The sequence below is a fragment of the Danio rerio genome, chromosome 3 (assembly GCF_049306965.1).
Source record: "Danio rerio strain Tuebingen ecotype United States chromosome 3, GRCz12tu, whole genome shotgun sequence".
Classification (NCBI taxonomy): Eukaryota; Metazoa; Chordata; class Actinopteri; order Cypriniformes; family Danionidae; genus Danio; species Danio rerio.
In genome coordinates, this window is record NC_133178.1 from 57,421,419 (window position 1) to 57,434,275 (window position 12,857).

Sequence of the window (12,857 nt, forward strand, 5' to 3'; positions counted from 1 at the left end):
TCAGGTAGATCTCGAAAACTCCCCTGCTGTAGCAAGTGAATGCTCTTGAAATTAATTACTAACTAGAAGCATGTCTATGCTGACAATTTGGATTGTTCAATTGACTTAATTGCATGTTTTTAGGCGGTGAGAGGAAACCGGGGAACCCGGGGCAAACCCACGTGAGCACGGGGAGAAGTGCAAACTCCACACAGAAATGTCTGCTAGTTTTGGTAAAGCCTGGAACCAGAGACATTCTTGCTGTGAGGCGACAGTGCTAGGCACTGGGCCACCGTGTCACCCGTCTAAGAAGGAGGAGCAGGGGAGGAAGGGGGGACTCTTCAAAACGAAGATAGCAATGGAATAAACCACAGGGTATTTATGGTAGTTTAGGAGTCATTTGATTGGTCGTAGTGAATTAGATAATGCGGGTCAGCTGCTAGCAATCATAAGCACGTGATCCTCTCGAAATTTGTTTATACATAAACTTCACATAATGGGTTGTTATTCCTTAAATGTTGGATTTATCACAGTGTGAATATATGCACATCATAACTACCACAGAGCAACTGTAATATGGAAAATATTTCACTTTGCACTTGAAGTGTTTCATAATTCTAATCTACCTGTTGTGCAACACGTCACTAGACGACAAGAATAATTTAACAAATATTCAAACCTATATTCAATATTGTTTAAAAAACATTATTTTAATTTCGCAGGGCACCCAAGATGTAGGTATCATTTTGTTTTCTTTAGTAACATTAAAGAACTCTTTTAGCTATGTGATTCGCATCTTCATACATATTCAAGGAATTTCCTTCCCTTTTTAGCATCTGAATCATTTCAATGACTGAAACGTGACTTAATCATATTTAATTTAATTACGTTTTATTTAAATATTTTAAATTATGATTTCCACTTCAGTACAGAGCAATCCTAAAGCTTTTAAGACATCTCAACCGCTGAAAAAAAATGTATAATTTACATGATTATTGAGTTAAATGTGTTTACATTTTTGTTAATTTCCTTCTGTGCAGTTTTATAATTCTGCATTGCCCTACATAAATTAGTCATAAAAATGCACAGCACTTTAAAATGTATGGGGGGAACTTAAGTGTGTACACTTGTTGTTTTAAACCGTTTTTTCCCTTCTTGCTGGGAATTCATTCGTGGTGGGCCAAAAAACAAAATGGTGGAAATCAGATTGTTTACGTTTTGGAGCTTGGTGAAAGTCATAGGAATGCGTCAATGGCACCGCCATCTTGGTACAGGGTAGCGCTCCTTTGAAGTTAATGCGGGACCAATGTACAGTGAAGGACTGTGGCCATCCAAAGCCAGGGATATACACACTTACACATTTATCTATGATCGGGAGTTTTCCTGGATGTTAGTATGAAATTTTTTTTTCTAATTACGAAAATTATAATTTTACATTTAATTTAATAACATTTTATTTAAATATTTTAAATTATGATTTCCAGACTTCAGTACAGAGTAATCCTAAAGCATTTAAGACATCTCAACCGCTGAAAAAAATGTGTAATTTACATGATTATTGAGTAAAATGTGTTTACATTTTTGTTCATTCCCTATGCAGTTTTATAATTCTGCATTGCCCTACATAAATTAGTCATAAAAAGGCACGGGGGGGGGGGGGGGGGGGTTGGGGGGGGGACTTAAGTGTGTACACTTGTTGTTTTAAACCGTTTTTTCCCTTCTTGCTGGGAATTCATTCGTGGTGGGCCAGAAACAAAATGGTGGAAATCAGATTGTTTACATTTTGGAGGTTGGTGAAAGTCATAGGAATGCGTCAATAGCACCGCCATCTTGGTACAGGGTAGCGCTCCTTTGAAATGGATGCGGGACCAAGGTACACTGTAGGACTTAGGCCATCCAAAGCCAGGGATATACACACTTACACATTTATCTATGATCGGGAGTTTTCCTGGATGTTAGTGTGCAATTCTTTTTTCTAGTTACGAAAATTATAATTTTACATCACTTTTCTACATTGATGGATCAGTGACCGCACGGGCATTCCTGACAAAAAGCTTGTGTTTGTGTGTACAGAAATTTACTATTCACCCTCCCTGTTAAATTTGATCTAATCATGTCCTGAAACACAGCTCCTCTCCTGCTTTCACTTCTCATATGACGGAGGGAGCGATTCGTTTGTGAATGAATCCCTCGAACGACTCTTTCACTATCCGACACGAATACAAGTTTCTGGCAGCGCAGCATCTCGTTGTCATATTTCTTTTTCATTGTTTGCTGATTTTATTCAACAAAACTAGCATAAGCCGAGTGTTTAGTGCGAGTTGGAGCTACTTTGCCTTTTGGTGAATGCAGTAAGTGACAGTATCGATAACGTTATCTGATTAGCACAAAACTTCAGAACATACAAAAACAGAAAAAAAACTTAATCTTAAATAACACTGTGTTGACTAGTGCGGTTGAATGACATTTGTCCTGGGAGCACTGTACCAATGTGGCGCCGCTATTGACGCATGCTCAGGGTCCCTATGCGATATCTAGTGTATATATCTATGGGTGAAAGTAAGTAACGTTAGGTCTAAAAGTAGCCTGCTATATTTAGTAAAAGTACGATAAATAAAAGTAACCTTTTTTCTTAAAAAGCTCATTCAATCAACACAATAGCACTGTAAACGTGGCGCGTAGTGGTAAATTACAGTATTGCAACGTTGGCGCTAAAACCAAACGCAGAAACTAGTCAACAGACAAATGAAAATGAAGGATGAAAATAATCAAATTATTATATACCTTCAAATGTAGATAAAGTTAAAGATAAGATGACTCCAGAACAACTGTAAAGGTGTCATGATCGTCGAATGTACAGGAGTGAGGTAAAACATTGTGGACGTCTTCTGCTGACAGGAAATTCCCATAACAAACATGGATGAATGCTAGAAAGTAGATAAGACAGACATTCAGTCATTATATTAACCAGACAGCCTTCGTGGCCATTGCCTGTGCATGTTAACAGCTCCTCAAATAGTCTCAAAAATAATGAGTCATGCGCAGTTTGCATAATGACTCAGTAATGACTATTAAGTCTTTGTAGCTTCTATAAAACAAAACACTCAAGGTTAATGGCGATCTGTTGAAAGTTAAGGATAGATTTTTGTTCTGACAGTCATTGTCTCTATTAAATATTTTTAAACAAAATACTAAGAATCATAATAGCCTACTAAATATAACAATCTTATAGTACTGAATAATGAGTCTTTTTGGGTCTTTTTTGTTATTGATATTTTTAAAAAGCTGTTTGTTAGCGCTGGCATGTTAGCTGGTTGATCCTGTGAATTTTTTTGTAGTAATTTCCAAAACATTCCAGTTTGGTTATTACTCAACAGAATAAATCTCTTTTGTTTTTTTTTTTCTTCAGAACATTGAAGGGAGTTTTTTTTGATGGTGTTTGACAATTTAAAGAGAACATAAAAGAGGGTTTTACCGGAAATGTACTATCTTACTACTGATGACTTTGCTACCTTCTTTTGCACCAAAACTGCAAAAATCAGTGCTCAATTTGCTACACCTACAACAAACACGCAAGATACACCACCAACACCACACACACTCACCTCTTTTTCTCAGCTGTTTGAGTCAGAGGTGACCAAACTCGTGCTATCTAGCATGCAACCACCTGTCCACTCGATCCCATTCCCTCTCATCTCTTGCAAGCCATCTCTCCTGCAGTCATACCAACACTGACTCACATAATCAACACATCTCTTGACTCTGGTTTATTCCCCACTTCATTAAAGCAGGCTAGGGTAACCCCACTGCTAAAGAAACCCAACCTGGATCAAACGCTACTTGAAAACTACAGACTGGTATCCCTGCTTCCATTCATGGCCAAGATTCTGGAGAAAGTCGTGTTCAATCAAGTCCTGGACTTTCTAACTCAAAACAACCTAATGGACAACAAGCAATCCGGCTTTAAGAAAGGCCACTCAACTGAGACTGCCCTGCTCTCAGACGTGGAGGATCTCAGACTGGCTAAAGCAGACTCTAAATCCTCAGTCCTCATCTTTCTGGATTTGTCAGCTGCTTTTTGACACTAGTTAGCCACCAGATCCTGCTATCTACGCTCGAGTCACTGGGCGTTGCGGGCACTGTTATTCAATGGTTCAGATCTTACCTCTCTAACAGGTCATTCAGGGTGTCATGGAGAGGAGAGGTGTCCAACCTACAGCATCTAAACACTGGGGTACCTCAAGGCTCTGTTCTTGGGCCACTTTTCTTCTCCATCTACACAACATCTCTAGGACCAGTCATCCAGAGACATGGATTCTCCTACCACTGCTATGCTGATGATACCCAGCTATTCCTCTCTTTTCACCCTGATGATCCCTCGGTTCCAGCTCGCATCTTAGCCTGCCTGTCAGACATTTCACACTGGATGAAAGATCATCATCTTCAGCTTAACCTCGCAAAAACGGAAATGCTTGAAGTTTCTGCCAACCCGACTCTACATCATAACTTTTCAATCCAGGTGATTGGGGCAACCATCACTGCTGCCAAAATGATAAAAAGGCTTGGAGTAACGATTGATGACCAACTAAACTTCTCTGACCACATTTCTAGAACTGCTCGATCGTGCAGATTTGCACTCTAAAACATCAGAAAGGTCTGACCCTTCTTATCTGAACATGCAGCTCAACTCCTTGTTCAAGCTCTTGTTCTCTTCAGACTGGACTATTGCAACTCTCTACTAGCGGGGCTTCCGGCTAACTCTATCAAGCCTCTTCAGCTGCTCCAGAACGCAGCAGCACGAGTGGTCTTTAATGAACCTAAAAGAGCACATGTCACTCCGCTGTTCATCTGTTTGCACTGGCTGCCAGTTGCTGCTCGCATCATTGCTCCTTCTTATCTGCTCTCACTTCGGCAGATTTATGTGCCCTCCAAAAACTTGCGTTCTGTGAATGAACGTCGCCTGGTGGTTCCATCCTGGTGGAACTCTCGCATTCAATCTGCCCAGTTGGTGGAATGAACTCCCTAACTGCATCAGAACGGCAGAGTTACTCGCTGTCTTTGTATTTAGTCTCCACTTCACTTCCTAATCTGCAATTGCCTCTCTAGCTATACCACTAAATGTACTCAAAAAAAAAATTATTCTTACATTACTAATGCTTTCCTTCTTATACTTTACACACATGAAACTTGCCTACAGCACTTATTCATTGTTGCTCTTATAGTTGTGTAAATTGCTTCCTTTTCCTCATTTGAAAGTCGCTTTGGATAAAAGCGTTTGCTAAATGACTAAATGTAAATGTAAATTTATGATAATTGTTTTAATGTTAGGTCTTGACTGAATTGACTCTTTTTATAGTTATGGAATGGTTTGGCACAAGGAGGAAATGTTCATGGGCCAATGACATCGATACTTATGGTCTATTTAAACTTTCCTGGAAAGCCAGCAGAGAACATTCTGGCAACCAAAAATTGTGAATAAATTATGTATTAATGATTAATACAAATGATTTGTTAAAAAAAATATGGTCTTAATTTGCATACTCTATAATAGTACTATACTTCATTGATCTATATATTATAAATATGAGTAGTTTGGATAAAATTCAGAGTCAGTTGCTTCGTCCATTTCATTAATAATCGTTTACTGGAATTATGTCGATTCAATGCACACTGTTTTTTTGTATACTATTGTAAACAAATTATGTTAAGACATAAAGACTTGTGAATAATATTTCTGTGATATTACATATATCATATGCTTCAAGACAAAAATCTATGTTTTTGGCTTTCATAACTTGAATAATAGCGTCATTCAGATTTCATTCAAGTAGGTTTTATTGTGTAATAAATGCTTTTAGATTCTCAGTATAATTTTGATTGTTTAGTGTTCTTCCCCCAAAATAATAGACATGCTCAATAATGTTGAGGCACACTCCAGTTATAGCAGTAGTTGTGCTATAACCTGACCCGATGACTTACTCTGAGGGTTATTAAGGTTCAAGTCATCTTAAACTGAGCTAACGCGTCACGTGAGGTCATCTAAGGTGCCGATTAACCCAGATACTCCTCTCGTTAAGTCTGATGTACAGGCTTAATTCTCTTATGAAGAGCTGAATTCAGCTGACAGGTAGTAGACTAGATAAATTAAGTTTGTCTGATGTCATTTTCAAAACCTTCATGCTCAATACTGACATATCTGAAATCACCTTAGACTGTGGATTTGAAAATCACATCATGGATTAACAAGGTAAATGTAATAATGTGTAAATTATTCATTTTTAGCAGCATACCTGACACCAATTAATGAATAACTGATGACAGGCTGTTTAATTTTTAGAAAAACAGTGCACACCCGAGTTGGTGATGTGTCCACAACACGGATGCAGTTACAATACCTAAAGACACTGTTCAGATGTAGTATTTGAAGACATTTGTCAGGTTTTTTGGTCCACAAAACAGCATTTTTTTGTTTTAGTTTTAGTTTGATTTTTGACAGTGATATGAAACTTCAGGTAGGGTTATGCCAAAAACTACCCAGTCTAAACAGGATAAAAATACTGGCAAAATAATTACTATTTTCAATGTATGACAATATATCTATAATTATTCCAAGAAAAGTAGTTGTAAATATAGCGGAAAGGAGCAACTCATAGAATTCATTAGACTTATGTGTAAAAAAAAAAAAAAAAAAAAAAAAAAAAAAAAAAAWATATATATATATATATATATATATATATATATATATATATATATATATATATATATATATATATATATATATATATATAATGTGTAGCTCTTTTTTGTGTGTTATTTCAAGAACATCAATAAAAAGTTTTTCATAATTATTTCCCAGGACCTCTAAGAATAGTGTTTGTCAGTTTTGCTGCAAGTCAGATGAACTGTCAGGATAAGTTTAAAAAATTTAAAATATTTAAGAAATCATTCTTAAGTCAATGTTGTTCAGATTAATATGAATATTTTGTGCATGAGTGAAACGTAATATGTTGGAGCCCTCCTTGTAAGTTATTTATTACAAATTTCTCACAAGCCAGGAGCCATCAGTTAAACAAACCCAGTTCTGTTCATATAGGCCTCCATTAGTCTTCTTTAACAAGTGTTCAAGCTTCATTGGCTGATGATGGTCAGGTTTTTTTCTTCATAGATATGGCTGGCCCCTTGAACAAAGGACTGCATGTCAATTTTTAAGTCAGCTGGACAAAACAGAATTACACCAATTTTTTCATTCACTGTATATCGCCACCATGTGACCACAGATTAAGCACATGAATATGTTTTATGTGTTCGGTGAAGAAATCTCTTTCTGTTTAAGAGTTATGGCTTTGTCAACTTAGAAAACTTTGGCACTTCTGCATTGGTTTGGTTCTCACTCACTTACTATCCATCCGCTTAGTCCCTGATTTATCAGGGGTCGCCACAGTAGAATGACCCACCAATTACTCTGGCATATGTCCTTATAACCGCTCTTAAGCACTAGAAAACAACCATACACTCTCAATTACACACAGTCATACACAAAACAGAGACAGAAACAAAATCTACAATATGTAAAAAAAATATGTAAAAAAAAAAGCAGCACCACCGACTGTGCCACTGCTTCGCCCCTAGAGTGTCATCTGCTAGTAAAAACTAGCCTAGAGCACCAATTGCTGATAAAAACTAGTGTTGCCTAGAGCGCCATCAGCTGGTTAAAAACTAGCCTTAAGCGCCATCTGCTGCTAAAAACTAGCCAAGAGCACCATCTGCTGGTAAAAACTAGAGAAGCCTAGATCACCATCTGCTGTTAAAAAATAACCTAGAGTGCCATCTGCTGGTAAAAAAAAAACTAGTCTAGAGCACTCAGTGCTCTTAAAAACTAACCTGGAGTGCTGTTAAAACTAGGGTAGCCTAGAGCAACTTCTGTTTTTAAAAAGTGGCCTAGAATGCCATTTTCTGATAAAAACTTGCCTAAACCGCCATCTGCTGGTAAAACCTATCCAAGAGCAGCATCTGCTTTTAAAAACTAAGGTACTAAAGTAGCCTAGAGCACCATCTGGTGGTAAAAACTAACTTAAAGTGTCATCTGCTTTTAAAAACTAAGGTAGTCTAGGGCACCATCTGCTGGTAAAAAATTTACCTAGAATGCCATTTTCTGTTAAAAAAAACGATCCTAGAGCGCCATCTGTTGGTAAAAACTAAGGAAGCCTAGAGCGGAGGCTGGAAGCTGGACCACAGCGAAGACTCGTCTGTCCCTAGAGGGTCACAGGATTCAGTCTCATGCTCTTCACTCCTCCTTGACCACCACAGCAGCTGCTTAGAATACAGCCTGGTCCCGGATATGGAAACCTTGGGATCATCTCGTCACTGGTCTTGGATCGAATCAGTGACTCTGCATAGTCTGAGGGCCTCAGAATGAGTATCCCCAGGTGGAAATGGAGAATAAAGAGAATAATTAGCGTAGCTGCTGTTCAATAGTGTATATAAACAAGATGCAGAAACCTTTGTGGAAACCCGTAAAGTGATGCCCTGAGTGTATGCTTTACTAAACAGATAGTCTTTAATCTAGTTTTGAATTGGGAGAGTGTGTCTGAGCCTCGGACGTTTTCAGGAAGGGTATTCCAAAGTTTAGGAGCCATGAATGAGAAGGTTCCACCTCCTTTACTCGACTTTGCTAATCTAGGTACTACCAGAAGCCCTGAGTTTTGAAATCTTAAAGAGCGGGTTGGATGGTAGCGAGACAGAAGGTTGATTAGATAAACAGGAGCTAGATTATTTAAAGCTTTATAGGTAAGAAGCAATATTTCAAATTCCATACGAAACTTAACAGGCAGTGTAAGGAGGATAAAATTGGGGTGATATGATCATATTTTCTAGACCTGGTAAGAACTCTGGCAGCTGCATTTTGTACTAATTGAAGTTTGTTAATAGAGGATGCTGGGCAGCCTGCAAACAGAGCATTAGAGTAGTCCAGCCTAGAAGTCATAAAAGTATTGACTAACTTGGAGCACCATCTGCTGTTAAAATCTATCCTAGAGTGCCACGTGCTGTTAAAAACTGGCATAGCCTAGAGCGCCATCTGCTGTTAAAAGCTAGCCTAGAATGCCATTTTATGTTAAAAACTAGCCTAATGCACCATCTGCTAGTAAAAACTAAAGTAGCCTAGAACACCATCTGGTGGTAAAAACTAACCTAGACTGCCACCTTGTGTTAAAAACTAAGGTAGTCCAGAACGCCATCTGGTGGTAAAACCTAGTCTAGAATCTCATTTTCTGTTAAAACTAGTCTAGAGCACCATCTGCCGGTAAAAACTAACCTGGATTGCCATCTGCTGTTAAAAACTATGGTGGCCTAGAGCACCAAGTTCTGGTAAAAACTAGAGTAGCCTAGAGCGCCATCTGCTGTTAAAAACTAACCTGGATTGCCATCTGCTGTTAAAAACCAAGTGTAGCCTAGAGCAACAAGTTCTGGTAAAAACTAGAGTAGACTAGAGCGCCATCTGCTGTTAAAAACTAACCTGAAGTTCTGGTAAAAACTAGAGTAGCCTAGAGCGCCATCTGCTGTTAAAAACTAACCTGGATTGCCATCTGCTGTTAAAAACCAAGTGTAGCCTAGAGCAACAAGTTCTGGTAAAAACTAGAGTAGCCTAGAGCGCCATCTGCTGTTAAAAACTAACCTGGATTGCCATCTGCTGTTAAAAACCAAGTGTAGCCTAGAGCAACAAGTTCTGGTAAAAACTAGAGTAGCCTAGAGCGCCATCTGCTGTTAAAAACTAACCTGGATTGCCATCTGCTGTTAAAAACCAAGTGTAGCCTAGAGCAACAAGTTCTGGTAAAAACTAGAGTGGCCTAGAGCGCCATCTGCTGTTAAAAACTAACCTGGATTGCCATCTGCTGTTAAAAACCAAGTGTAGCCTAGAGCAACAAGTTCTGGTAAAAACTAGAGTAGCCTAGAGCGCCATCTGCTGTTAAAAACTAAACTGGATTGCCATCTGCTGTTAAAAACTAAGGTAGCCTAGAGCACCAAGTTCTGGTAAAAACTAGAGTAGCCTAGAGCGCCATCTGCTGTTAAAAACTAACCTGGATTTCCATCTGCTGTTAAAAACCAAGTGTAGCCTAGAGCAACAAGTTCTGGTAAAAACTAGAGTAGCCTAGAGCGCCATCTGCTGTTAAAAACTAACCTGGATTGCCATCTGCTGTTAAAAACCAAGTGTAGCCTAGAGCAACAAGTTCTGGTAAAAACTAGAGTAGCCTAGAGCGCCATCTGCTGTTAAAAACTAACCTGGATTGCCATCTGCTGTTAAAAACCAAGTGTAGCCTAGAGCAACAAGTTCTGGTAAAAACTAGAGTGGCCTAGAGCGCCATCTGCTGTTAAAAACTAACCTGGATTGCCATCTGCTGTTAAAAACCAAGTGTAGCCTAGAGCAGCAAGTTCTGGTAAAATCTAGAGTAGCCTAGAGCGCCATCTTCTGTTAAAAACTAAACTGGACTGCCATCTGCTGTTAAAAACTATGGTAGCCTAGAGCACCAAGTTCTGGTAAAAACTAGAGTAGCCTAGAGCGCCATCTGCTGTTAAAAACTAACCTGGATTGCCATCTGCTGTTAAAAACCAAGTGTAGCCTAGAGCAACAAGTTCTGGTAAAAACTAGAGTAGCCTAGAGCGCCATCTGCTGTTAAAAACTAACCTGAAGTTCTGGTAAAAACTAGAGTAGCCTAGAGCGCCATCTGCTGTTAAAAACTAACCTGGATTGCCATCTGCTGTTAAAAACCAAGTGTAGCCTAGAGCAACAAGTTCTGGTAAAAAATAGAGTAGCCTAGAGCGCCATCTGCTGTTAAAAACTAACCTGGATTGCCATCTGCTGTTAAAAACCAAGTGTAGCCTAGAGCAACAAGTTCTGGTAAAAACTAGAGTAGCCTAGAGCGCCATCTGCTGTTAAAAACTAACCTGGATTTCCATCTGCTGTTAAAAACCAAGTGTAGCCTAGAGCAACAAGTTCTGGTAAAAACTACAGTAGCCTAGAGCGCCATCTGCTGTTAAAAACTAACCTGGATTGCCATCTGCTGTTAAAACCCGAGTGTAGCCTAGAGCAACAAGTTCTGGTAAAAACTAGAGTAGCGTAGAGCGCCATTTGCTGTTAAAAACTAACCTGGATTGCCATCTGCTGTTAAAAACCAAGTGTAGCCTAGAGCAACAAGTTCTGGTAAAAACTAGAGTAGCCTAGAGCGCCATCTGCTGTTAAAAACTAACCTGGATTGCCATCTGCTGTTAAAAACCAAGTGTAGCCTAGAGCAACAAGTTCTGGTAAAAACTAGAGTAGCCTAGAGCGCCATCTGCTGTTAAAAACTAACCTGGATTGCCATCTGCTGTTAAAACCCGAGTGTAGCCTAGAGCAACAAGTTCTGGTAAAAACTAGAGTAGCCTAGAGCGCCATCTGCTGTTAAAAACTAACCTGGATTGCCATCTGCTGTTAAAAACCAAAGCTGCGTCCCAAATCGCATACTTATGCACTATTCTACGCCATTTTGTAGTATAAATAGTGTAAGTAGTGCGTTCACACTGAAAACTCTAAAAATAATAAGTGCACTTTAATTACCCGGATGATGCACTCATTCAGCCAGTAAAATGAAGTGTGTAATGATGGACACTTCACGCACTCAACGACCGCAGGTTTGCTTACGTAGCGGAAGGGGCGGAGCTATCGGACGCACATGTTGAATAACTTTATTTAATTTGGATAGTGAAAGCAAAATTCTTTTACGAGAGTGATTATAGCGCCTCCCGATAGTGATTGCGGCAATACTCACGGCAGGTATTATTTGATAATTCGGCCGTTTACTTCAATGATTTGGCGACCGTCAAACGTCATCAGGGAAACGGTTTGAATTTCCGCTTAGTAAAAAAACATTAGTGTGCCATTTGGGACGACACTACATACATATACTACCCTGTTGAGTGTGTAAGTGCATAAGTACATAGTGCATGAGTGCATAGTGTATAGTGTGCCATTTGGGACGCAGCTCAAGTGTAGCCTAGAGCAACAAGTTCTGGTAAAAACTAGAGTAGCCTAGAGCGCCATCTGCTGTTAAAAACTAACCTGGATTGCCATCTGCTGTTAAAAACCAAGTGTAGCCTAGAGCAACAAGTTCTGGTAAAAACTAGAGTAGCCTAGAGCGCCATCTGCTGTTAAAAACTAACCTGGATTGCCATCTGCTGTTAAAAACCAAGTGTAGCCTAGAGCAACAAGTTCTGGTAAAAACTAGAGTAGCCTAGAGCGCCTTCTGCTGTTAAAAACTAACCTGGATTGCCATCTGCTGTTAAAAACCAAGTGTAGCCTAGAGCAACAAGTTCTGGTAAAAACTAGAGTAGCCTAGAGCACCATCTGCTGTTAAAAACTAAGCTCAGAATCAATTCAAGAGAGCAGTTTGATATTCTCAGAAGTGATGCAGAAGCAATTTCTCAAATGTGTATTTGTCCACAGCTCTAATAGATGTTTTATTTTTTGGAGCTTCATTCCGAAGTTAGGACTATAACACTTCTGTTAATTGTACCTGTGGGTTTTATTTATCATCTGACAATCTCATCCATGACCCATGACTAGTTCTCACTGTCTTAATTCTCTGCGGCTTGATGAATTTGGAAACTGCAGATATGAAAAAGCAAGCAGGACTGGCTTAACCAGCGCAAAGCTTTCTCTGGCTGTACAAACAGTTTCTGGTAAGTGTTTGGAGAGGCTGATCAGCTGCGCGTTGAGTACCACAGGCTTTCAGCTCACAGACTTTTAGGGAATTGCTGCATCTTCACCTGGCACGTGTGCGCACTTTAGGAGATCAGGGGCGGGCTGGAAAACAGACGGGATGAGGGGAGGGTTAAAGGCGAGGAGA